The 27,589-nt window shown below is 47.0% G+C and overlaps 7 non-coding genes and 2 pseudogenes across 7 annotated transcripts; all 9 read right to left on the bottom strand.

Moving 5' to 3' along the window:
• Nucleotides 1-1,138: 1,138 nt before the first annotated feature.
• Nucleotides 1,139-1,329, bottom strand: LOC130329571 (U2 spliceosomal RNA). Its single transcript, XR_008873115.1, has one exon. It is a non-coding gene; the product is annotated as a U2 spliceosomal RNA (small nuclear RNA).
• Nucleotides 1,330-3,415: 2,086 nt separating this feature from the next.
• On the bottom strand, nucleotides 3,416-3,606 carry LOC130329570 (U2 spliceosomal RNA). The gene has a single exon (XR_008873114.1). It is a non-coding gene; the product is annotated as a U2 spliceosomal RNA (small nuclear RNA).
• A 2,064-nt stretch (nucleotides 3,607-5,670) lies between these two features.
• Nucleotides 5,671-5,858, bottom strand: LOC130329528 (U2 spliceosomal RNA). Its single transcript, XR_008873084.1, has one exon. It is a non-coding gene; the product is annotated as a U2 spliceosomal RNA (small nuclear RNA).
• Nucleotides 5,859-11,028: 5,170 nt separating this feature from the next.
• Nucleotides 11,029-11,161, bottom strand: LOC130329541 (U2 spliceosomal RNA; annotated as a pseudogene).
• A 2,086-nt stretch (nucleotides 11,162-13,247) lies between these two features.
• LOC130329522 (U2 spliceosomal RNA) lies at nucleotides 13,248-13,438 on the bottom strand. Its single transcript, XR_008873080.1, has one exon. It is a non-coding gene; the product is annotated as a U2 spliceosomal RNA (small nuclear RNA).
• A 2,085-nt stretch (nucleotides 13,439-15,523) lies between these two features.
• Nucleotides 15,524-15,714, bottom strand: LOC130329568 (U2 spliceosomal RNA). The gene has a single exon (XR_008873113.1). It is a non-coding gene; the product is annotated as a U2 spliceosomal RNA (small nuclear RNA).
• Nucleotides 15,715-17,796: 2,082 nt separating this feature from the next.
• LOC130329566 (U2 spliceosomal RNA) lies at nucleotides 17,797-17,987 on the bottom strand. The gene has a single exon (XR_008873111.1). It is a non-coding gene; the product is annotated as a U2 spliceosomal RNA (small nuclear RNA).
• Nucleotides 17,988-20,064: 2,077 nt separating this feature from the next.
• Nucleotides 20,065-20,248, bottom strand: LOC130329532 (U2 spliceosomal RNA). The gene has a single exon (XR_008873087.1). It is a non-coding gene; the product is annotated as a U2 spliceosomal RNA (small nuclear RNA).
• Nucleotides 20,249-20,940: 692 nt separating this feature from the next.
• On the bottom strand, nucleotides 20,941-21,100 carry LOC130329537 (U2 spliceosomal RNA; annotated as a pseudogene).
• Nucleotides 21,101-27,589: the final 6,489 nt, after the last annotated feature.

Genomic DNA, 27,589 nt, shown 5'->3' with positions numbered 1-27,589 from the left:
TCCACCTTTTTTTCCCTTCTCTTCCTCTTACTTTTTTTTCACGTTTTTTTACGTTTTTCTCCTTTTCGCCTCTTTTCTGGGCGTATTATTCTTCTTTTTCTTCTTTTTTTTCGTCTAATGCATACCCCATCAGTGCAGCAATGCTTATTCAATACCGCCAGCAGATGGAGACACTGGGGGATAATTTTCTAAGGATTTATACTGATTTTTCCTGTCTGAATTTGTCGCACAGAAAGTTGCAGGCCAAATATGTGTGACATTTCTGCGACTTTAGCTTCTAGAGCATTTTTACAACATTATACATAGGTGCTGAATACATAAAAAGCGACTGTTCAGCGACAGACAAGTCGCATCGGCTGAAAGTAGGCCAGAATGTCAGTCCATGTTGGAGCAGGTTTAGATACAGTCTAAAGCATAGATCTCAAAGTCTGTGCACAGAATTTAGCAAGGGCCTCGCACCTTCTGATGCATCAGGTAGGTGCACAATAGCATAGCCTAACCCTCTGTACTTTGGTCTATATTGATGCGGGACATAGACAGCCAGCTGATGACCAATCCATTAGTGCAATGGATGGCTGGAAGCATTTGTCTTTGCCTTTGCAATACCACAGAAGCAATGCATGGTCAATGTACAGCAATGACACACCTGTGTGAACAGCCAGGAGACCCCCCCCCCCCATGTTATGTTACATAGTTACATAGTTAGTACGGTCGAAAAAAGACATATGTCCATCAAGTTCAACCAGGGAATTAAGGGGTAGGGGTGTGGCGCGATATTGGGGAAGGGATGAGATTTTATATTTCTTCATAAGCATTAATCTTATTTTGTCAATTAGGAACATTCAGCACCCACCCGCTATCAAGGCAGCTGCCTATCATGTCATGCCCTACCTGCACAGGTGTGCTGGCTACTCAAATGATCCAATTAAGGAGGCCATTTAGTCAGCAGCAGCAGAAGTCCTGTGCCTGGACGCTCCAACAGCGGCCAGACACAAGCAGAAGCAGAAGCAGCAGCAGCACCACCTTTTGTTTTTTGGCTGCAGCAGCAGCAGCAGCAAGGCCCACAGGGCTGGCTAGCTGGCTAGCCAGCAAGCAGGTAGCAATGAAAGTAGGAATCTTTCTTTTTAACCCTGTAAGGGGGTGGTGCACTGTACCCGAAGATACTGCCATATCGGGTCAATGCATAGGGCGACGGAAGCAAGCTTCGAAATCGGCCCCCGTTCTCAAAAATCCATTTAATATATGGTCCCCAGATAGGGGACGTATCAGATATTAAACTGATAAGAACAGATACTACACTTGATCTTAGCCAAAAGGCCGAGAAGCGATAACCGTGAAAGGGGCGGGCCCAACAAGGTCCCCTTCATGGGCACTATCACTGCTTGCTGTCAGGGAGGCTGCCAGACAATTTTCCATGCACACTCTGGGCTGGGGGGCAGTCAACCACCAGTACACACAGCAGAACCTAAACCCATACCATTATTGCTAAGCAGCAAGACAGGGGCCCATTGCACTCCCACGGGGCCTTTTTAAATGCAATCCATAACCCGGATTTGCCAGGAACCCTTCTTACTCCTCCTACTTGCATGTGACACTGGGCTTAGGATCTGCATAGGAAACACACACACAAGCACACACCTACCTTTGTTGCCTGCAGATGCCTCCTTGGCTGTCCCCAAACGGTATCAAACCAACACCCACGGGAAGCTGTAAGCATAGAGGACATGCCTGCACCCCATTGGACTTACCTGTGTGGGTTAAACCCGGGTTATTTGACAACCTATGGCGGTGATGGTTCTGCTCAGGCAGAGCAGTGCTGATGCTCCTCATAAAGCTGTCGCTGCTGTGAAGGTTCTAGGTGACATCACAAATCCCTATGGTTACATACACAACAAAGCTGGGTTGTTGTTGTTTACACTCTGCAAGGCCTGTGGAAGTGAGTGACATCATAGCACTGTAGTTCTGAGGGTTCTAGATGGATGCAACAATCTCCTGTTGCTTCTATGAAGGCCATAATAGACGACATCACCAAACAGCTCCATAGTCACATACACAGCAAAGGAGAGATGTTGTTTACACCTAGTGATGTCAGTGGTATTGAGTGACATCACAGCACAGTGCTAAGGCTCCTGGGCCTGGACACAGCAGCGGCTGCAATATCTCAACGGAGAATACGTTTATATATATGTGTGTGTGTGCGCGTATATATATATATATATATATATATATATATATATATATATATATTTCTCCGCCGAAATCACTTTTAAACCCATTTCCACCTTTTTTTCCCTTCTCTTCCTCTTACTTTTTTTTCACGTTTTTTTACGTTTTTCTCCTTTTCGCCTCTTTTCTGGGCGTATTATTCTTCTTTTTCTTCTTTTTTTTCGTCTAATGCATACCCCATCAGTGCAGCAATGCTTATTCAATACCGCCAGCAGATGGAGACACTGGGGGATAATTTTCTAAGGATTTATACTGATTTTTCCTGTCTGAATTTGTCGCACAGAAAGTTGCAGGCCAAATATGTGTGACATTTCTGCGACTTTAGCTTCTAGAGCATTTTTACAACATTATACATAGGTGCTGAATACATAAAAAGCGACTGTTCAGCGACAGACAAGTCGCATCGGCTGAAAGTAGGCCAGAATGTCAGTCCATGTTGGAGCAGGTTTAGATACAGTCTAAAGCATAGATCTCAAAGTCTGTGCACAGAATTTAGCAAGGGCCTCGCACCTTCTGATGCATCAGGTAGGTGCACAATAGCATAGCCTAACCCTCTGTACTTTGGTCTATATTGATGCGGGACATAGACAGCCAGCTGATGACCAATCCATTAGTGCAATGGATGGCTGGAAGCATTTGTCTTTACCTTTGCAATACCACAGAAGCAATGCATGGTCAATGTACAGCAATGACACACCTGTGTGAACAGCCAGGAGACCCCCCCCCCCCATGTTATGTTACATAGTTACATAGTTAGTACGGTCGAAAAAAGACATATGTCCATCAAGTTCAACCAGGGAATTAAGGGGTAGGGGTGTGGCGCGATATTGGGGAAGGGATGAGATTTTATATTTCTTCATAAGCATTAATCTTATTTTGTCAATTAGGAACATTCAGCACCCACCCGCTATCAAGGCAGCTGCCTATCATGTCATGCCCTACCTGCACAGGTGTGCTGGCTACTCAAATGATCCAATTAAGGAGGCCATTTAGTCAGCAGCAGCAGAAGTCCTGTGCCTGGACGCTCCAACAGCGGCCAGACACAAGCAGAAGCAGAAGCAGCAGCAGCACCACCTTTTGTTTTTTGGCTGCAGCAGCAGCAGCAGCAAGGCCCACAGGGCTGGCTAGCTGGCTAGCCAGCAAGCAGGTAGCAATGAAAGTAGGAATCTTTCTTTTTAACCCTGTAAGGGGGTGGTGCACTGTACCCGAAGATACTGCCATATCGGGTCAATGCATAGGGCGACGGAAGCAAGCTTCGAAATCGGCCCCCGTTCTCAAAAATCCATTTAATATATGGTCCCCAGATAGGGGACGTATCAGATATTAAACTGATAAGAACAGATACTACACTTGATCTTAGCCAAAAGGCCGAGAAGCGATAACCGTGAAAGGGGCGGGCCCAACAAGGTCCCCTTCATGGGCACTATCACTGCTTGCTGTCAGGGAGGCTGCCAGACAATTTTCCATGCACACTCTGGGCTGGGGGGCAGTCAACCACCAGTACACACAGCAGAACCTAAACCCATACCATTATTGCTAAGCAGCAAGACAGGGGCCCATTGCACTCCCACGGGGCCTTTTTAAATGCAATCCATAACCCGGATTTGCCAGGAACCCTTCTTACTCCTCCTACTTGCATGTGACACTGGGCTTAGGATCTGCATAGGAAACACACACACAAGCACACACCTACCTTTGTTGCCTGCAGATGCCTCCTTGGCTGTCCCCAAACGGTATCAAACCAACACCCACGGGAAGCTGTAAGCATAGAGGACATGCCTGCACCCCATTGGACTTACCTGTGTGGGTTAAACCCGGGTTATTTGACAACCTATGGCGGTGATGGTTCTGCTCAGGCAGAGCAGTGCTGATGCTCCTCATAAAGCTGTCGCTGCTGTGAAGGTTCTAGGTGACATCACAAATCCCTATGGTTACATACACAACAAAGCTGGGTTGTTGTTGTTTACACTCTGCAAGGCCTGTGGAAGTGAGTGACATCATAGCACTGTAGTTCTGAGGGTTCTAGATGGATGCAACAATCTCCTGTTGCTTCTATGAAGGCCATAATAGACGACATCACCAAACAGCTCCATAGTCACATACACAGCAAAGGAGAGATGTTGTTTACACCTAGTGATGTCAGTGGTATTGAGTGACATCACAGCACAGTGCTAAGGCTCCTGGGCCTGGACACAGCAGCGGCTGCAATATCTCAACGGAGAATACGTTTATATATATGTGTGTGTGTGCGCGTATATATATATATATATATATATATATTTCTCCGCCGAAATCACTTTTAAACCCATTTCCACCTTTTTTTCCCTTCTCTTCCTCTTACTTTTTTTTCACGTTTTTTTACGTTTTTCTCCTTTTCGCCTCTTTTCTGGGCGTATTATTCTTCTTTTTCTTCTTTTTTTTCGTCTAATGCATACCCCATCAGTGCAGCAATGCTTATTCAATACCGCCAGCAGATGGAGACACTGGGGGATAATTTTCTAAGGATTTATACTGATTTTTCCTGTCTGAATTTGTCGCACAGAAAGTTGCAGGCCAAATATGTGTGACATTTCTGCGACTTTAGCTTCTAGAGCATTTTTACAACATTATACATAGGTGCTGAATACATAAAAAGCGACTGTTCAGCGACAGACAAGTCGCATCGGCTGAAAGTAGGCCAGAATGTCAGTCCATGTTGGAGCAGGTTTAGATACAGTCTAAAGCATAGATCTCAAAGTCTGTGCACAGAATTTAGCAAGGGCCTCGCACCTTCTGATGCATCAGGTAGGTGCACAATAGCATAGCCTAACCCTCTGTACTTTGGTCTATATTGATGCGGGACATAGACAGCCAGCTGATGACCAATCCATTAGTGCAATGGATGGCTGGAAGCATTTGTCTTTGCCTTTGCAATACCACAGAAGCAATGCATGGTCAATGTACAGCAATGACACACCTGTGTGAACAGCCAGGAGACCCCCCCCCCCCATGTTATGTTACATAGTTACATAGTACGGTCGAAAAAAGACATATGTCCATCAAGTTCAACCAGGGAATTAAGGGGTAGGGGTGTGGCGCGATATTGGGGAAGGGATGAGATTTTATATTTCTTCATAAGCATTAATCTTATTTTGTCAATTAGGAACATTCAGCACCCACCCGCTATCAAGGCAGCTGCCTATCATGTCATGCCCTACCTGCACAGGTGTGCTGGCTACTCAAATGATCCAATTAAGGAGGCCATTTAGTCAGCAGCAGCAGAAGTCCTGTGCCTGGACGCTCCAACAGCGGCCAGACACAAGCAGAAGCAGAAGCAGCAGCAGCACCACCTTTTGTTTTTTGGCTGCAGCAGCAGCAGCAGCAAGGCCCACAGGGCTGGCTAGCTGGCTAGCCAGCAAGCAGGTAGCAATGAAAGTAGGAATCTTTCTTTTTAACCCTGTAAGGGGGTGGTGCACTGTACCCGAAGATACTGCCATATCGGGTCAATGCATAGGGCGACGGAAGCAAGCTTCGAAATCGGCCCCCGTTCTCAAAAATCCATTTAATATATGGTCCCCAGATAGGGGACGTATCAGATATTAAACTGATAAGAACAGATTTTTTTTTTTAACTTGGCTACCCCTGAGGGGTATCTTTTTATTTAGAATTCATAACATTTTACAAAGTGCATTACGATTTATAAATATAATTTTTTTTCAATAAAAACAAATTTTGATAATAAAATCACATATAACAATAAAAGTTCACATAAATACAATCATAATACACTTAAAATGGGCACTTGGTGGCTTTACAAAAGGGCGTTCCATTCATTAAAATACCATTTTCTAGCTAATAAAGGATAATATTTCTTGTCTAATAAAAAGTACTGGTACATATCACTAAAACAAAGAGCTAAAACATCATTCACAGATAAAATCTCATGTTTAAAAAGTAAAATGTTTCTGGCATTCCATAGAGCTGCTTTAACACAGTTTATGATCTTCCATGCCATTGTCTCTTGAGTCCGTATTGGGCATTCCAGACATCCATAAAAAACAGCTGCAGAGTTTAAGTCCTTTATTTCTGTTATCTTCTTCACCAGAGGGAGTATTTTAGTCCATATCCTTTTTGCATAAAAACAAGTCCAGAAAAGGTGGTACACGGTCTCGGGTTCCTGGCAGCCCTCCCTCGGGCATACTGCAGTGTTGGCCATCCTTCTTCGGTGCTGGAATGCCCGGCATGGAAGACACTCGTGTATGCAGCTCCAGGCCAGATCTTTCTGTGAATTAAAAAGATAAATCATATTTGCCATCTTCCATATTTTCCTGCATTTCTCTTCATTAAAATTATTCACAGGGGCAATAAAACCACTTTCTTTAATATATTTTAACATTTTTTTGCTATTAGTTACTTCATTAATACTTTTTCCGTTAAAGTTGTACAAGTTGAAAATTTTCTCTAAAATCTTGTATTGTTGGGGAAGATTAAAAGCATAAGGACAGCTTAAAACAGTTTTAAACCACCCATTCCTCCTCATAAAAAAACCTGTATTAAAACGGATAAAATATGACCAGTAACTATCCTTAAAAAGTGTGCTAACACACATGCTAAAAAACTTGGTAAAAAGGAACGCCCTGATGTCGGGGAAGTCCTTTCCACCCATACCCTTTGGCATCATGACGATCTCTCTTCTCAATTTTTCACTCTTGGAGCTCCATAAAAAGGTAAAACATGCTTTAATAATTTTATTTAAAATCATTTCGGGGGGTGGAAAGACCATGCCAAGATACAATAAAATGGGTAAAATCACCATCTTTGTAACTAAAACCTTCCCCTCCATCGTTAGCTTTCTCATGTTCCACACACAAATTTTTGTGTTTATTTTTTGAGCCACCAAGTCCCAGCTATTAAAACCATTGTTTGACTCACTGAAGGAGACCCCTAAAATCTGCACAGACTCAGACACAGGAATGGGTAAATCCCTTAAAAACAGTCCTCCTATATTTAAAACACTGCTTTTATTAAAATTTACCTTAAAACCGGAGGCACAACAAAAAAATTCAACTTGCTTTAGGGCTTTTTGAAGCGATGGGGTGTCCCTTCCAAGCACTGCCACATCGTCCATGTACCCCACTACTTTAGCCTCTAGTCCCCCTCCTCCCGGCAGGGGGACCCCTCTTATTTGCTTATCTCTCCTCAAGGTGCATAGTAGAGGCTCAAGCGCACATATGAAAAGTAGTGGGGACAAAGGACACCCCTGCTTCACTCCGGAATTTAAAATCACATCCTGTGTCTTAAAACCGTTAACTAAAATCTTGCTTGTGCAGTTTTTATAAAAGGCCTTAAGAGACAATAAAAAGCCTTCAGGTATACCCATTTTCTCTAAAACCTTAAAAAGATAAAAATGTGACACTCTGTCAAAAGCCTTCTCGAAGTCTAAGGATAAAATGGCTAGTTTTCCGTTTCTAGACTTTGTGTCACTAATCACATCTTTTAAAAGGTTAAGATTTTCCCATATGCTCCTCCCAGGCACCCCACAGACCTGATTTGAATGGATTATTTTCTCTATTACACTTTTTAATCTATTTGCGCACAGTTTTGCCATCACTTTGTAGTCACAGTTGAGGAGGGTGATTGGTCTCCAGTTCTTTAGATCTGACCGGTCTCCCTTTTTGAACAGCAGGGAGACATCACCCTTCCTCCATGAACCTGGGAGGGCTTTTGTTTTAAATACTTCTGTAAAAAGGGAAAAAAGGTCATCTTTTAAAACACCATAAAAAATGACATAAAACTCAATGGGTATACCGTCAGGACCAGGCACCTTACCGGATTTAAAACTCCTGATCGTCTCTAAAACCTCCTGTTCCGAGATCTCCCTCTGTAAAAGAGACTGGGACACAGGGTCTAAAACATTGGTAATCTCCTTCAATGAGTCATTCATAAAATCAATATCAATATTTTTTGTATTAAAAAGATCCGCATAAAATGAATGTACCCTTTTTAAAATACCCTGTACATCTTTTTCTCCTTGTATATTATCAATTAAAACCTTTTTATCCGTTACTTTCTTAAAAAAGTACCTGGAGCAGGTCTCGTTCTCTTCAAGGTGCTTTATTTTGGATCTGAAAATTATCTCTTTTCCCTTCTGCTCCAGGCACTGTTTTATTTCTTTTTTTAAGTCAGTAATTTCTCTATAAACCTCTATACCATTGTCTCTGAATTTGTACAGGGTTTGCAGACGGGTATTTAGAAGGGAGTAAAACTCACGCTTCTCTTTAGCTCTAGAGATCCCTACTCTAATAAAAAACTCTTTTATTTTTATTTTCATTTTCTCCCACCATATACTGATGGGAGTGTTAGGATCTCTTACCCGTCTGCAGTCCTTGTAGAAGTTGATAAAATCGGATAAAACCTGCGGATCTTCTAAAAGGGATACATTCATCTTCCAGGCATTCCTCCCAGTCTTTTTTCTAAAATCACTCTTCACCTTAAAAGATAAAAGTTTGTGATCAGAAAAAACATTGGTTAAAACATCACACTTAAAAGGCAGTACTTGATAAGAACAGAAGATAAAATCGATCCTGGAGCTGCAGTTTGCGTTGCTCCAGGTCACACCGTCTCTTTCTGGTAAAATACTATTGCATTTCTTAAAAACATCAGTAAGTCTAAAATCAATAATCATATTTTTTAACATAGAAGATGTTTTATCATAGTTTCTACTTACTGAATTGGTAAAACGGTGCTCCCCCCTTAAAATACAATTAAAATCACCTGCTAAAATAAGAGGTTCAGAATCATTGATAAAAAGGGGTAAAATCTCTAACATCCGTGCTCTATCATTTTTATTGGGTGAACCATAAAAATTTAAAAACTGCCATTTAATACCATCAATAAAAGCTTTAACCAATAAAATTCTGCCTGGTAAAATCTCATGAATAAAATCAATAAAAGCATTTCCTTTAAAAAGTATGGCGACCCCTGCTGATCTGGATTCGTTAGATCCAGACCAGACTGATGGACCGTGTACCCAATCTTTTTTATACTTTTCATAATTTAAACTATGCGGGATGCCGCACTCCTGCAGGAAAACCACAGAAGCAGCAAAAATAGACAAGTAGTTAAAAAGGGCAACCCGTTTCGCTCGTGAACTTATACTTCTTACATTCATAGACAATCCGGACAACTCAGCCATTGGAGATGTAAAAAAAAGGGAGGCTCAGATAACAAACTAAAAACCAGATTGCGCACTGGAGCTCTCGTTACCCCCCACCTCTGACTCTACCGTACACATAGAGGAAGCCGGAGAGGAACCACCATCGCTCGAGCAGCCCCCCTCTTCCAAGACCACAGGTGTATAGACGGAGTACATTGGTAAGAACAGCTTCTGGGCTCCATTCTCTTTTTCGGCGTCCACCTCTTGCCCCTCCATAGGGGTCGGGTGCGTACTTAGGTCCGTTTCCGGGACCTCGGAGATGGTCACCCCTGAAACCTCCTCCTGGCTGGGAGGAGGAGGGGTATCCACCGCTGGGACCTGTGGAGGAGCTTCACTTGGAGCCCCCGTCACGACAGGAACTTCCATCTGCTCCTCCTGGACCACCTCCGAGTCCGGACGCCCTTTGGAGCCCCTTCGTCTTTTCACCTTTGCTACTCCGTCCGGGTTTTCACACTCAGGGGGACCCCGAGCAGGAGGACCTTCCGGGGTGGAATCGGGCACCTCTCGCTCTTCCACCTTCTCTGAGGTATCTGCCCGATCCCCTCTCGCATTTCTCTTCCCCGGCCTCCTCTCATTTGGGGTCCCCCTTTCCACCTGTGCCTCTTTCTCCTGGGGTTCTTTTGGGGGGGCCGTGGTCTCCATCTCACAGCTTACCTCTTCTTGTGGGGGGTGCTCCTCCTCTCTGGCTTTTCCCCAGGCTGGTCTCCGGACGTCTCTCTTGGGTTGCCCTTGCTGTTCTGTGGTTTTTTTTGGTCTGTGGGGACAGAAAGCATACACGTGACCAAAGTGACGGCAAAAATTACATCTCAAACCCTTATCACATTTTTCTGTTTCATGTTGCATGCTTCCACATTTCTTACAGGAACTTTCACAATTTTCCTTTATGTGCCCATAACGTTGGCACCTTCTGCAGAAGTTTGGCATTCCCGCAAAAAAGAGGTCGCCACACACATTGTTTAATTTAAAACGAGCAGGCGGTAATAGTATCCCCCCTGGGAGGGTGGGGTCTTTGTTGCACGTGACTTGATATCGCCATTTTGAGGTCCAGACACCACAGTCGTTCATGATTTTTCCTCTGAACTCCACCTTTTTAAAGTAGGCTGCCAGGAACCCATCGATCTCTCTCTGATTTACAAAAGGGGAGTACATCTTCACGACAATCAACTTGGTTTCATCTAGGACGTGCTCGACAATTTGGATACCCTTAAGCCTCGGATCATCTTGCTTTGGAATTTTCATTACTGCATCTAAGAATACGCCTTCCCCTATGAAAGTGCAGTCGTAGATCCTCCGCTTAGGGTAATCCTGGATGGCCAAAATCTCTCGCTTACGAACATTAAGAATCTTGTCGAGCACGTCCTCTATCACGAACCTCATGCCACGTGCATCCGCCGCATCACCTGTGAGAATGACCCGCACAGTGTGTTTAATCCGGGCATAAGCCGGTACCGAACCAGGATCTAGATCTTCATCCATGGTTCATTCGTGTTTTGGTCTGGTTCTCTCCGCTCCAACCAACCAGCCAATTCGCTCAAACCTCTCTCCACCCGAAGGCTTTGAGAGGCGATCGCAACCCGTTACCCTGGGACTAAGCCCTCTCCCCAATAGCAACAAGTGGGTGAAGCCCAGGCAATAAACCTGGGCGATCCCACAAGGCCGAGGAGAGGGGTACCCGAGTACCTTCTGACCAGATCTCCTGTATTACTACACTTGATCTTAGCCAAAAGGCCGAGAAGCGATAACCGTGAAAGGGGCGGGCCCAACAAGGTCCCCTTCATGGGCACTATCACTGCTTGCTGTCAGGGAGGCTGCCAGACAATTTTCCATGCACACTCTGGGCTGGGGGGCAGTCAACCACCAGTACACACAGCAGAACCTAAACCCATACCATTATTGCTAAGCAGCAAGACAGGGGCCCATTGCACTCCCACGGGGCCTTTTTAAATGCAATCCATAACCCGGATTTGCCAGGAACCCTTCTTACTCCTCCTACTTGCATGTGACACTGGGCTTAGGATCTGCATAGGAAACACACACACAAGCACACACCTACCTTTGTTGCCTGCAGATGCCTCCTTGGCTGTCCCCAAACGGTATCAAACCAACACCCACGGGAAGCTGTAAGCATAGAGGACATGCCTGCACCCCATTGGACTTACCTGTGTGGGTTAAACCCGGGTTATTTGACAACCTATGGCGGTGATGGTTCTGCTCAGGCAGAGCAGTGCTGATGCTCCTCATAAAGCTGTCGCTGCTGTGAAGGTTCTAGGTGACATCACAAATCCCTATGGTTACATACACAACAAAGCTGGGTTGTTGTTGTTTACACTCTGCAAGGCCTGTGGAAGTGAGTGACATCATAGCACTGTAGTTCTGAGGGTTCTAGATGGATGCAACAATCTCCTGTTGCTTCTATGAAGGCCATAATAGACGACATCACCAAACAGCTCCATAGTCACATACACAGCAAAGGAGAGATGTTGTTTACACCTAGTGATGTCAGTGGTATTGAGTGACATCACAGCACAGTGCTAAGGCTCCTGGGCCTGGACACAGCAGCGGCTGCAATATCTCAACGGAGAATACGTTTATATATATGTGTGTGTGTGCGCGTATATATATATATATATATATATATATATATATATATATTTCTCCGCCGAAATCACTTTTAAACCCATTTCCACCTTTTTTTCCCTTCTCTTCCTCTTACTTTTTTTTCACGTTTTTTTACGTTTTTCTCCTTTTCGCCTCTTTTCTGGGCGTATTATTCTTCTTTTTCTTCTTTTTTTTCGTCTAATGCATACCCCATCAGTGCAGCAATGCTTATTCAATACCGCCAGCAGATGGAGACACTGGGGGATAATTTTCTAAGGATTTATACTGATTTTTCCTGTCTGAATTTGTCGCACAGAAAGTTGCAGGCCAAATATGTGTGACATTTCTGCGACTTTAGCTTCTAGAGCATTTTTACAACATTATACATAGGTGCTGAATACATAAAAAGCGACTGTTCAGCGACAGACAAGTCGCATCGGCTGAAAGTAGGCCAGAATGTCAGTCCATGTTGGAGCAGGTTTAGATACAGTCTAAAGCATAGATCTCAAAGTCTGTGCACAGAATTTAGCAAGGGCCTCGCACCTTCTGATGCATCAGGTAGGTGCACAATAGCATAGCCTAACCCTCTGTACTTTGGTCTATATTGATGCGGGACATAGACAGCCAGCTGATGACCAATCCATTAGTGCAATGGATGGCTGGAAGCATTTGTCTTTGCCTTTGCAATACCACAGAAGCAATGCATGGTCAATGTACAGCAATGACACACCTGTGTGAACAGCCAGGAGACCCCCCCCCCCCCCCCCCATGTTATGTTACATAGTTACATAGTTAGTACGGTCGAAAAAAGACATATGTCCATCAAGTTCAACCAGGGAATTAAGGGGTAGGGGTGTGGCGCGATATTGGGGAAGGGATGAGATTTTATATTTCTTCATAAGCATTAATCTTATTTTGTCAATTAGGAACATTCAGCACCCACCCGCTATCAAGGCAGCTGCCTATCATGTCATGCCCTACCTGCACAGGTGTGCTGGCTACTCAAATGATCCAATTAAGGAGGCCATTTAGTCAGCAGCAGCAGAAGTCCTGTGCCTGGACGCTCCAACAGCGGCCAGACACAAGCAGAAGCAGAAGCAGCAGCAGCACCACCTTTTGTTTTTTGGCTGCAGCAGCAGCAGCAGCAAGGCCCACAGGGCTGGCTAGCTGGCTAGCCAGCAAGCAGGTAGCAATGAAAGTAGGAATCTTTCTTTTTAACCCTGTAAGGGGGTGGTGCACTGTACCCGAAGATACTGCCATATCGGGTCAATGCATAGGGCGACGGAAGCAAGCTTCGAAATCGGCCCCCGTTCTCAAAAATCCATTTAATATATGGTCCCCAGATAGGGGACGTATCAGATATTAAACTGATAAGAACAGATACTACACTTTATCTTAGCCAAAAGGCCGAGAAGCGATAACCGTGAAAGGGGCGGGCCCAACAAGGTCCCCTTCATGGGCACTATCACTGCTTGCTGTCAGGGAGGCTGCCAGACAATTTTCCATGCACACTCTGGGCTGGGGGGCAGTCAACCACCAGTACACACAGCAGAACCTAAACCCATACCATTATTGCTAAGCAGCAAGACAGGGGCCCATTGCACTCCCACGGGGCCTTTTTAAATGCAATCCATAACCCGGATTTGCCAGGAACCCTTCTTACTCCTCCTACTTGCATGTGACACTGGGCTTAGGATCTGCATAGGAAACACACACACAAGCACACACCTACCTTTGTTGCCTGCAGATGCCTCCTTGGCTGTCCCCAAACGGTATCAAACCAACACCCACGGGAAGCTGTAAGCATAGAGGACATGCCTGCACCCCATTGGACTTACCTGTGTGGGTTAAACCCGGGTTATTTGACAACCTATGGCGGTGATGGTTCTGCTCAGGCAGAGCAGTGCTGATGCTCCTCATAAAGCTGTCGCTGCTGTGAAGGTTCTAGGTGACATCACAAATCCCTATGGTTACATACACAACAAAGCTGGGTTGTTGTTGTTTACACTCTGCAAGGCCTGTGGAAGTGAGTGACATCATAGCACTGTAGTTCTGAGGGTTCTAGATGGATGCAACAATCTCCTGTTGCTTCTATGAAGGCCATAATAGACGACATCACCAAACAGCTCCATAGTCACATACACAGCAAAGGAGAGATGTTGTTTACACCTAGTGATGTCAGTGGTATTGAGTGACATCACAGCACAGTGCTAAGGCTCCTGGGCCTGGACACAGCAGCGGCTGCAATATCTCAACGGAGAATACGTTTATATATATGTGTGTGTGTGCGCGTATATATATATATATATATATATATATATATATATATATATATTTCTCCGCCGAAATCACTTTTAAACCCATTTCCACCTTTTTTTCCCTTCTCTTCCTCTTACTTTTTTTTCACGTTTTTTTACGTTTTTCTCCTTTTCGCCTCTTTTCTGGGCGTATTATTCTTCTTTTTCTTCTTTTTTTTCGTCTAATGCATACCCCATCAGTGCAGCAATGCTTATTCAATACCGCCAGCAGATGGAGACACTGGGGGATAATTTTCTAAGGATTTATACTGATTTTTCCTGTCTGAATTTGTCGCACAGAAAGTTGCAGGCCAAATATGTGTGACATTTCTGCGACTTTAGCTTCTAGAGCATTTTTACAACATTATACATAGGTGCTGAATACATAAAAAGCGACTGTTCAGCGACAGACAAGTCGCATCGGCTGAAAGTAGGCCAGAATGTCAGTCCATGTTGGAGCAGGTTTAGATACAGTCTAAAGCATAGATCTCAAAGTCTGTGCACAGAATTTAGCAAGGGCCTCGCACCTTCTGATGCATCAGGTAGGTGCACAATAGCATAGCCTAACCCTCTGTACTTTGGTCTATATTGATGCGGGACATAGACAGCCAGCTGATGACCAATCCATTAGTGCAATGGATGGCTGGAAGCATTTGTCTTTGCCTTTGCAATACCACAGAAGCAATGCATGGTCAATGTACAGCAATGACACACCTGTGTGAACAGCCAGGAGACCCCCCCCCCCCCATGTTATGTTACATAGTTACATAGTTAGTACGGTCGAAAAAAGACATATGTCCATCAAGTTCAACCAGGGAATTAAGGGGTAGGGGTGTGGCGCGATATTGGGGAAGGGATGAGATTTTATATTTCTTCATAAGCATTAATCTTATTTTGTCAATTAGGAACATTCAGCACCCACCCGCTATCAAGGCAGCTGCCTATCATGTCATGCCCTACCTGCACAGGTGTGCTGGCTACTCAAATGATCCAATTAAGGAGGCCATTTAGTCAGCAGCAGCAGAAGTCCTGTGCCTGGACGCTCCAACAGCGGCCAGACACAAGCAGAAGCAGAAGCAGCAGCAGCACCACCTTTTGTTTTTTGGCTGCAGCAGCAGCAGCAGCAAGGCCCACAGGGCTGGCTAGCTGGCTAGCCAGCAAGCAGGTAGCAATGAAAGTAGGAATCTTTCTTTTTAACCCTGTAAGGGGGTGGTGCACTGTACCCGAAGATACTGCCATATCGGGTCAATGCATAGGGCGACGGAAGCAAGCTTCGAAATCGGCCCCCGTTCTCAAAAATCCATTTAATATATGGTCCCCAGATAGGGGACGTATCAGATATTAAACTGATAAGAACAGATACTACACTTGATCTTAGCCAAAAGGCCGAGAAGCGATAACCGTGAAAGGGGCGGGCCCAACAAGGTCCCCTTCATGGGCACTATCACTGCTTGCTGTCAGGGAGGCTGCCAGACAATTTTCCATGCACACTCTGGGCTGGGGGGCAGTCAACCACCAGTACACACAGCAGAACCTAAACCCATACCATTATTGCTAAGCAGCAAGACAGGGGCCCATTGCACTCCCACGGGGCCTTTTTAAATGCAATCCATAACCCGGATTTGCCAGGAACCCTTCTTACTCCTCCTACTTGCATGTGACACTGGGCTTAGGATCTGCATAGGAAACACACACACAAGCACACACCTACCTTTGTTGCCTGCAGATGCCTCCTTGGCTGTCCCCAAACGGTATCAAACCAACACCCACGGGAAGCTGTAAGCATAGAGGACATGCCTGCACCCCATTGGACTTACCTGTGTGGGTTAAACCCGGGTTATTTGACAACCTATGGCGGTGATGGTTCTGCTCAGACAGAGCAGTGCTGATGCTCCTCATAAAGCTGTCGCTGCTGTGAAGGTTCTAGGTGACATCACAAATCCCTATGGTTACATACACAACAAAGCTGGGTTGTTGTTGTTTACACTCTGCAAGGCCTGTGGAAGTGAGTGACATCATAGCACTGTAGTTCTGAGGGTTCTAGATGGATGCAACAATCTCCTGTTGCTTCTATGAAGGCCATAATAGACGACATCACCAAACAGCTCCATAGTCACATACACAGCAAAGGAGAGATGTTGTTTTCACCTAGTGATGTCAGTGGTATTGAGTGACATCACAGCACAGTGCTAAGGCTCCTGGGCCTGGACACAGCAGCGGCTGCAATATCTCAACGGAGAATACGTTTATATATATGTGTGTGTGTGCGCGTATATATATATATATATATATATATATATATATATATATATTTCTCCGCCGAAATCACTTTTAAACCCATTTCCACCTTTTTTTCCCTTCTCTTCCTCTTACTTTTTTTTCACGTTTTTTTACGTTTTTCTCCTTTTCGCCTCTTTTCTGGGCGTATTATTCTTCTTTTTCTTCTTTTTTTTCGTCTAATGCATACCCCATCAGTGCAGCAATGCTTATTCAATACCGCCAGCAGATGGAGACACTGGGGGATAATTTTCTAAGGATTTATACTGATTTTTCCTGTCTGAATTTGTCGCACAGAAAGTTGCAGGCCAAATATGTGTGACATTTCTGCGACTTTAGCTTCTAGAGCATTTTTACAACATTATACATAGGTGCTGAATACATAAAAAGCGACTGTTCAGCGACAGACAAGTCGCATCGGCTGAAAGTAGGCCAGAATGTCAGTCCATGTTGGAGCAGGTTTAGATACAGTCTAAAGCATAGATCTCAAAGTCTGTGCACAGAATTTAGCAAGGGCCTCGCACCTTCTGATGCATCAGGTAGGTGCACAATAGCATAGCCTAACCCTCTGTACTTTGGTCTATATTGATGCGGGACATAGACAGCCAGCTGATGACCAATCCATTAGTGCAATGGATGGCTGGAAGCATTTGTCTTTGCCTTTGCAATACCACAGAAGCAATGCATGGTCAATGTACAGCAATGACACACCTGTGTGAACAGCCAGGAGACCCCCCCCCCCCATGTTATGTTACATAGTTACATAGTTAGTACGGTCGAAAAAAGACATATGTCCATCAAGTTCAACCAGGGAATTAAGGGGTAGGGGTGTGGCGCGATATTGGGGAAGGGATGAGATTTTATATTTCTTCATAAGCATTAATCTTATTTTGTCAATTAGGAACATTCAGCACCCACCCGCTATCAAGGCAGCTGCCTATCATGTCATGCCCTCCCTGCACAGGTGTGCTGGCTACTCAAATGATCCAATTAAGGAGGCCATTTAGTCAGCAGCAGCAGAAGTCCTGTGCCTGGACGCTCCAACAGTGGCCAGACACAAGCAGAAGCAGAAGCAGCAGCAGCACCACCTTTTGTTTTTTGGCTGCAGCAGCAGCAGCAGCAAGGCCCACAGGGCTGGCTAGCTGGCTAGCCAGCAAGCAGGTAGCAATGAAAGTAGGAATCTTTCTTTTTAACCCTGTAAGGGGGTGGTGCACTGTACCCGAAGATACTGCCATATCGGGTCAATGCATAGGGCGACGGAAGCAAGCTTCGAAATCGGCCCCCGTTCTCAAAAATCCATTTAATATATGGTCCCCAGATAGGGGACGTATCAGATATTAAACTGATAAGAACAGATACTACACTTGATCTTAGCCAAAAGGCCGAGAAGCGATAACCGTGAAAGGGGCGGGCCCAACAAGGTCCCCTTCATGGGCACTATCACTGCTTGCTGTCAGGGAGGCTGCCAGACAATTTTCCATGCACACTCTGGGCTGGGGGGCAGTCAACCACCAGTACACACAGCAGAACCTAAACCCATACCATTATTGCTAAGCAGCAAGACAGGGGCCCATTGCACTCCCACGGGGCCTTTTTAAATGCAATCCATAACCCGGATTTGCCAGGAACCCTTCTTACTCCTCCTACTTGCATGTGACACTGGGCTTAGGATCTGCATAGGAAACACACACACAAGCACACACCTACCTTTGTTGCCTGCAGATGCCTCCTTGGCTGTCCCCAAACGGTATCAAACCAACACCCACGGGAAGCTGTAAGCATAGAGGACATGCCTGCACCCCATTGGACTTACCTGTGTGGGTTAAACCCGGGTTATTTGACAACCTATGGCGGTGATGGTTCTGCTCAGGCAGAGCAGTGCTGATGCTCCTCATAAAGCTGTCGCTGCTGTGAAGGTTCTAGGTGACATCACAAATCCCTATGGTTACATACACAACAAAGCTGGGTTGTTGTTGTTTACACTCTGCAAGGCCTGTGGAAGTGAGTGACATCATAGCACTGTAGTTCTGAGGGTTCTAGATGGATGCAACAATCTCCTGTTGCTTCTATGAAGGCCATAATAGACGACATCACCAAACAGCTCCATAGTCACATACACAGCAAAGGAGAGATGTTGTTTACACCTAGTGATGTCAGTGGTATTGAGTGACATCACAGCACAGTGCTAAGGCTCCTGGGCCTGGACACAGCAGCGGCTGCAATATCTCAACGGAGAATACGTTTATATATATGTGTGTGTGTGCGCGTATATATATATATATATATATATATATATATATATTTCTCCGCCGAAATCACTTTTAAACCCATTTCCACCTTTTTTTCCCTTCTCTTCCTCTTACTTTTTTTTCACGTTTTTTTTACGTTTTTCTCCTTTTCGCCTCTTTTCTGGGCGTATTATTCTTCTTTTTCTTCTTTTTTTTCGTCTAATGCATACCCCATCAGTGCAGCAATGCTTATTCAATACCGCCAGCAGATGGAGACACTGGGGGATAATTTTCTAAGGATTTATACTGATTTTTCCTGTCTGAATTTGTCGCACAGAAAGTTGCAGGCCAAATATGTGTGACATTTCTGCGACTTTAGCTTCTAGAGCATTTTTACAACATTATACATAGGTGCTGAATACATAAAAAGCGACTGTTCACCGACAGACAAGTCGCATCGGCTGAAAGTAGGCCAGAATGTCAGTCCATGTTGGAGCAGGTTTAGATACAGTCTAAAGCATAGATCTCAAAGTCTGTGCACAGAATTTAGCAAGGGCCTCGCACCTTCTGATGCATCAGGTAGGTGCACAATAGCATAGCCTAACCCTCTGTACTTTGGTCTATATTGATGCGGGACATAGACAGCCAGCTGATGACCAATCCATTAGTGCAATGGATGGCTGGAAGCATTTGTCTTTGCCTTTGCAATACCACAGAAGCAATGCATGGTCAATGTACAGCAATGACACACCTGTGTGAACAGCCAGGAGACCCCCCCCCCCCATGTTATGTTACATAGTTACATAGTTAGTACGGTCGAAAAAAGACATATGTCCATCAAGTTCAACCAGGGAATTAAGGGGTAGGGGTGTGGCGCGATATTGGGGAAGGGATGAGATTTTATATTTCTTCATAAGCATTAATCTTATTTTGTCAATTAGGAACATTCAGCACCCACCCGCTATCAAGGCAGCTGCCTATCATGTCATGCCCTACCTGCACAGGTGTGCTGGCTACTCAAATGATCCAATTAAGGAGGCCATTTAGTCAGCAGCAGCAGAAGTCCTGTGCCTGGACGCTCCAACAGCGGCCAGACACAAGCAGAAGCAGAAGCAGCAGCAGCACCACCTTTTGTTTTTTGGCTGCAGCAGCAGCAGCAGCAAGGCCCACAGGGCTGGCTAGCTGGCTAGCCAGCAAGCAGGTAGCAATGAAAGTAGGAATCTTTCTTTTTAACCCTGTAAGGGGGTGGTGCACTGTACCCGAAGATACTGCCATATCGGGTCAATGCATAGGGCGACGGAAGCAAGCTTCGAAATCGGCCCCCGTTCTCAAAAATCCATTTAATATATGGTCCCCAGATAGGGGACGTATCAGATATTAAACTGATAAGAACAGATTTTTTTTTTTTTTTTTTATCTAAAGCCGAGGAACGTGCTTTCGATTCACCCAAAGTGCAAGAAAAAGTGCAAACGTGTTACACTAAAAAAACGTGCACAAAGGATGCGGTCTATCGCAAGCCCTTCTCCGATAGGAGAGAGGCCCCCCAACAAACCTTACCCTTCGCCTCCGGACCAAGAGGTACCTGCGAGGTTCCAGGTTCGATGTCCCTTTTCGCCGAAGCTACTAGGAGACCACAAATGCTCCCGGCATCCCCCTTGGCGTTAGCCAAGGTATCTGCCCGCAGAGCCGATTACGGTAGGTACCCTGCGAAGCAGGAGTACCCGGGGTGTTTGCAGGGAGGTGCGGAACCTAATGGCCACACACACCTCCCCTAGACCGCCAGGAGGGACACCCAGAAGGGCTACCGCATCCTGACAAATCCTGTGAACACACAACACGCAAAAAGTGACACAGTGAGACAAAAAATAAATAAATAAGTGAATGTGTGCAGATATACTGCCCGGACATCCGGCCGGATCTATAAAAATTTCTCTGATCCTAGCCAGAAGGCCGGGAATCAAGAGGTGAGTGCCACAAGGTGAAGAGATTATGGTGCCCGTGCTTCAACTCAGTGAGCCTATTCTCCCAGTGAGTTTCGGCACCTCGGGGTCACCACTCCCCGAGGCACAAAAGTACCTCGGCTCTAGACCCTCTCAGCCTCATGGCGAGACCCGGAGGGAACAGGTCACATCGGGGCAGCCGTCGAGCTGATTCCTCAGAACCAGCCCCGGAAAGCCCTGGTACACCTGCATCCTCCATGCAGCACCCATCCCCACCAGCATGAAAACTGATAAGAACAGATACTACACTTGATCTTAGCCAAAAGGCCGAGAAGCGATAACCGTGAAAGGGGCGGGCCCAACAAGGTCCCCTTCATGGGCACTATCACTGCTTGCTGTCAGGGAGGCTGCCAGACAATTTTCCATGCACACTCTGGGCTGGGGGGCAGTCAACCACCAGTACACACAGCAGAACCTAAACCCATACCATTATTGCTAAGCAGCAAGACAGGGGCCCATTGCACTCCCACGGGGCCTTTTTAAATGCAATCCATAACCCGGATTTGCCAGGAACCCTTCTTACTCCTCCTACTTGCATGTGACACTGGGCTTAGGATCTGCATAGGAAACACACACACAAGCACACACCTCCCTTTGTTGCCTGCAGATGCCTCCTTGGCTGTCCCCAAACGGTATCAAACCAACACCCACGGGAAGCTGTAAGCATAGAGGACATGCCTGCACCCCATTGGACTTACCTGTGTGGGTTAAACCCGGGTTATTTGACAACCTATGGCGGTGATGGTTCTGCTCAGGCAGAGCAGTGCTGATGCTCCTCATAAAGCTGTCGCTGCTGTGAAGGTTCTAGGTGACATCACAAATCCCTATGGTTACATACACAACAAAGCTGGGTTGTTGTTGTTTACACTCTGCAAGGCCTGTGGAAGTGAGTGACATCATAGCACTGTAGTTCTGAGGGTTCTAGATGGATGCAACAATCTCCTGTTGCTTCTATGAAGGCCATAATAGACGACATCACCAAACAGCTCCATAGTCACATACACAGCAAAGGAGAGATGTTGTTTACACCTAGTGATGTCAGTGGTATTGAGTGACATCACAGCTGTTACGCCGAGCGCTCCGGGTCCCCGCTCCTCCCCGGAGCGCTCGCTACACTTCCCTCACTGCAGCGCCCCGGTCGGTTCCACGGACCCGGGGCGCTGCGTTACCACCTCCGGCCGGGATGCGATTCGCGATGCGGGTAGCGCCCGCTCGCGATGCGCACCCCGGCTCCCGTACCTGACTCGCTCCCCGTCAGTTCTGTCCCGGCGCGCGCGGCCCCGCTCCCTAGGGCGCGCGCGCGCCGGGTCTTTGCGATTTAAAGGGCCACTGCACCGCTGATTGGTGCAGTGGTTCCAATTAGTGTTTACACCTGTGCACTTCCCTATATCACCTCACTTCCCCTTCACTCCCTCGCCGGATCTTGTTGCCCTAGTGCCAGTGAAAGCGTTCCTTGTGTGTTCCTTGCCTGTGATTCCAGACCTTCTGCCGTTGCCCCTGACTACGATCCTTGCTGCCTGCCCCGACCTTCTGCTACGTCCGACCTTGCTTCTGTCTACTCCCTTGTACCGCGCCTATCTTCAGCAGCCAGAGAGGTTGAGCCGTTGCTAGGGGATACGACCTGGTCACTACCGCCGCAGCAAGACCATCCCGCTTTGCGGCGGGCTCTGGTGAAAACCAGTAGTGACTTAGAACCGATCCTCTAGCACGGTCCACGCCAATCCCTCTCTGGCACAGAGGATCCACCACCTGCCAGCCGGCATCGTGACAGTAGATCCGGCCATGGATCCCGCTGAAGTTCCTCTGCCAGTTGTCGCTGACCTCACCACGGTGGTCGCCCAGCAGTCACAACAGATTGCGCAACAAGGCCAACAGCTGTCTCAACTGACTGTTATGCTACAACAGTTACTACCACAGCTCCAGCAATCATCTCCTCCGCCAGCTCCTGTACCTCCTCCGCAGCGAGTGGCCGCTTCTGGAATACGACTATCCTTGCCGGATAAATTTGATGGGGACTCTAAGTTTTGCCGTGGCTTTCTTTCCCAATGTTCATTACACTTGGAGATGATGTCGGACCAGTTCCCCACTGAAAGGTCTAAGGTGGCTTTCGTAGTCAGCCTGCTGTCTGGAAAAGCCCTGGCTTGGGCCACACCGCTCTGGGACCGCAATGACCCCGTCACTGCCTCTGTACACTCCTTCTTCTCGGAAATTCGAAGTGTCTTTGAGGAACCTGCCCGAGCCTCTTCTGCTGAGACTGCCCTGTTGAACCTGGTCCAGGGTAATTCTTCCGTTGGCGAGTATGCCGTACAGTTCCGTACCCTTGCTTCAGAATTATCCTGGAATAATGAGGCACTCTGCGCGACCTTTAAAAAAGGCCTATCCAGCAACATTAAAGATGTTCTGGCCGCACGAGAAATCCCTGCTAACCTACATGAACTCATCCATCTTGCCACTCGCATTGACATGCGTTTTTCCGAACGGCGTCAGGAGCTCCGCCAGGATATGGACTCTGTTCGCACGAGGCGTTTCTTCTCCCCGGCTCCTCTCTCCTCTGGTCCCCTGCAACCTGTTCCTGTGCCTCCCGCCGTGGAGGCTATGCAGGTCGACCGGTCTCGCCTGACACCCCAAGAGAGGACACGACGCCGCATGGAGAATCTCTGCCTGTACTGTGCTAGTACCGAACACTTCCTGAAGGATTGTCCTATCCGTCCTCCCCGCCTGGAAAGACGTCCGCTGACTCCGCACAAAGGTGAGACAGTCCTTGATGTCTACTCTGCTTCTCCACGTCTTACTGTGCCTGTGCGGATGTCTGCCTCTGCCTTCTCCTTCTCTGCTGTGGCCTTCTTGGACTCTGGATCTGCAGGAAATTTTATCTTGGCCTCTCTCGTCAACAGGTTCAACATCCCGGTGACCAGTCTCGCCAGACCCCTCTACATCAATTGTGTAAACAATGAAAGATTGGACTGTACTATACGTTTCCGCACGGAGCCCCTTCTAATGCGCATCGGATCTCATCACGAGAGGATTGAACTGTTGGTCCTCCCCAATTGCACTTCTGAAATCCTTCTTGGACTTCCCTGGCTTCAACTCCATTCCCCAATCCTGGATTGGTCCACTGGGGAGATCAAGAGTTGGGGGCCCTCTTGTTCCAAGGACTGCTTAAAACCGGTTCCCAGTAAACCTTGCCGTGTCCCTGTGCTTCCTCATGTAACCGGTCTCCCTAAGGCCTATATGGACTTTGCGGACGTTTTTTGCAAAAAACAAGCTGAGACTCTACCTCCTCACAGGCCTTATGATTGTCCCATTGACCTCCTCCCGGGCACTACTCCACCCCGGGGCAGAATCTATCCTCTGTCCGTCCCAGAGACTCTTGCCATGTCTGAATACGTCCAAGAAAATTTAAAAAAGGGCTTTATCCGTAAATCCTCCTCTCCTGCCGGAGCCGGATTTTTCTTTGTGTCCAAAAAAGATGGCTCTCTACGTCCTTGCATTGACTACCGCGGTCTTAATAAAATCACGGTTAAGAACCGCTACCCCCTACCCCTCATCTCTGAACTCTTTGATCGTCTCCAAGGTGCCCATATTTTTACCAAACTGGACTTAAGAGGTGCTTATAATCTCATCCGCATCAGAGAGGGGGATGAATGGAAAACGGCATTTAACACCAGAGATGGACACTTTGAGTATCTGGTCATGCCCTTTGGTCTATGCAACGCCCCTGCCGTCTTCCAAGACTTTGTTAATGAAATTTTTCGTGATCTCCTATACTCCTGTGTTGTTGTATATCTGGACGATATCCTGATTTTTTCTGCCAATCTTGAAGAACACCGCCAGCATGTCCGTATGGTTCTTCAGAGACTTCGTGATAATCAACTCTATGCCAAAATAGAGAAATGTCTGTTTGAATGCCAATCTCTTCCTTTTCTAGGATACTTGGTCTCTGGCCAGGGACTACAAATGGACCCAGATAAACTCTCTGCCGTCTTAGATTGGCCACGCCCCTCCGGACTCCGTGCCATCCAACGTTTTTTGGGGTTCGCCAATTATTACAGGCAATTTATTCCACATTTTTCTACCATTGTGGCTCCTATTGTGGCTTTAACAAAAAAAAATGCCGATCCCAAGTCTTGGCCTCCTCAAGCGGAAGACGCCTTTAAACGACTCAAGTCTGCCTTTTCTTCGGCTCCCGTGCTCTCCAGACCTGACCCATCTAAACCCTTCCTATTGGAGGTTGATGCCTCCTCAGTGGGAGCTGGAGCTGTCCTTCTACAAAAAAACTCTTCCGGGCATGCTGTTACTTGTGGTTTTTTTTCCAGGACCTTCTCTCCGGCGGAGAGGAACTACTCCATCGGGGATCGAGAGCTTCTAGCCATTAAATTAGCACTTGAGGAATGGAGGCATCTGCTGGAGGGATCAAGATTTCCAGTTATTATTTACACCGATCACAAGAACCTCTCCTACCTCCAGTCTGCCCAACGGCTGAATCCTCGTCAGGCCAGGTGGTCTCTGTTCTTTGCCCGATTTAATTTTGAAATTCACTTTCGGCCTGCTGATAAGAACATTAGGGCCGATGCTCTCTCTCGTTCCTCAGATGCCTCTGAAATTGAACTCTCTCCTCAACACATCATTCCTCCTGACTGCCTGATTTCCACTTCTCCAGCCTCCATCAGGCAAACTCCTCCAGGAAAGACCTTTGTTTCTCCACGCCAACGCCTTGGGATCCTCAAATGGGGTCACTCCTCCCATCTCGCAGGTCATGCGGGCATTAAGAAATCTGTGCAACTCATCTCTCGCTTCTATTGGTGGCCGACTCTAGAGACTGATGTGGTGGACTTTGTGCGAGCCTGCACTATCTGTGCCCGGGATAAGACTCCTCGCCAGAAGCCCGCTGGTTTTCTTCATCCTCTACCTGTCCCCGAACAACCTTGGTCTCTGATTGGTATGGATTTTATTACTGACTTACCCCCATCCCATGGCAACACTGTTATTTGGGTGGTCGTTGATCGATTCTCCAAAATGGCACATTTCATCCCTCTTCCTGGTCTTCCTTCAGCGCCTCAGTTGGCTAAACAATTTTTTGTACACATTTTTCGTCTTCACGGGTTGCCTACACAGATCGTCTCGGATAGAGGCGTCCAATTTGTGTCTAAATTCTGGAGGGCTCTCTGTAAACAACTCAAGATTAAATTAAATTTTTCTTCTGCATACCATCCTCAATCCAATGGACAAGTAGAGAGAATTAACCAGATCTTGGGTGACTATTTACGACATTTTGTTTCCTCCCGCCAGGATGACTGGGCAGATCTTCTACCTTGGGCCGAATTCTCGTATAATTTCAGAATCTCTGAATCTTCCTCCAAATCTCCGTTTTTCGTGGTGTACGGCCGTCACCCTCTTCCCCCCCTCCCTACCCCCTTGCCCTCTGGTCTGCCCGCTGTGGATGAAATTTCTCGTGATCTTTCCACCATATGGAAAGAGACCCAAAATTCTCTCTTACAGGCTTCTTCTCGCATGAAGAGATTCGCAGATAAGAAAAGAAGAGCTCCTCCCATTTTTTCCCCTGGAGACAAGGTATGGCTCTCCGCTAAATATGTCCGTTTCCGTGTCCCGAGCTATAAGTTGGGACCACGCTATCTTGGTCCTTTTAAAGTTTTGTGTCAAATTAATCCTGTCTCTTACAAACTTCTTCTTCCTCCTTCTCTTCGTATCCCTAATGCCTTTCACGTCTCTCTTCTTAAACCTCTCATCCTCAACCGTTTTTCTCCTAAATCTGTTCCTCCCACTCCTGTTTCCGGCTCCTCGGACATCTTCTCTGTCAAAGAGATCTTGGCCTCTAAAAAGGTCAGAGGAAAAACTTTTTTTTTAGTGGATTGGGAGGGTTGTGGTCCAGAAGAGAGGTCCTGGGAACCTGAGGACAATATCCTGGACAAAAGTCTGATCCTCAGGTTCTCAGGCCCCAAGAAGAGGGGGAGACCCAAGGGGGGGGGTACTGTTACGCCGAGCGCTCCGGGTCCCCGCTCCTCCCCGGAGCGCTCGCTACACTTCCCTCACTGCAGCGCCCCGGTCGGTTCCACGGACCCGGGGCGCTGCGTTACCACCTCCGGCCGGGATGCGATTCGCGATGCGGGTAGCGCCCGCTCGCGATGCGCACCCCGGCTCCCGTACCTGACTCGCTCCCCGTCAGTTCTGTCCCGGCGCGCGCGGCCCCGCTCCCTAGGGCGCGCGCGCGCCGGGTCTTTGCGATTTAAAGGGCCACTGCACCGCTGATTGGTGCAGTGGTTCCAATTAGTGTTTACACCTGTGCACTTCCCTATATCACCTCACTTCCCCTTCACTCCCTCGCCGGATCTTGTTGCCCTAGTGCCAGTGAAAGCGTTCCTTGTGTGTTCCTTGCCTGTGATTCCAGACCTTCTGCCGTTGCCCCTGACTACGATCCTTGCTGCCTGCCCCGACCTTCTGCTACGTCCGACCTTGCTTCTGTCTACTCCCTTGTACCGCGCCTATCTTCAGCAGCCAGAGAGGTTGAGCCGTTGCTAGGGGATACGACCTGGTCACTACCGCCGCAGCAAGACCATCCCGCTTTGCGGCGGGCTCTGGTGAAAACCAGTAGTGACTTAGAACCGATCCTCTAGCACGGTCCACGCCAATCCCTCTCTGGCACAGAGGATCCACCACCTGCCAGCCGGCATCGTGACAACAGCACAGTGCTAAGGCTCCTGGGCCTGGACACAGCAGCGGCTGCAATATCTCAACGGAGAATACGTTTAT

The sequence above is a fragment of the Hyla sarda genome, unplaced genomic scaffold (assembly GCF_029499605.1).
Source record: "Hyla sarda isolate aHylSar1 unplaced genomic scaffold, aHylSar1.hap1 scaffold_318, whole genome shotgun sequence".
Taxonomy (NCBI): Eukaryota; Metazoa; Chordata; class Amphibia; order Anura; family Hylidae; genus Hyla; species Hyla sarda.
This window is presented reverse-complemented; position numbering and strand designations above follow the sequence as displayed.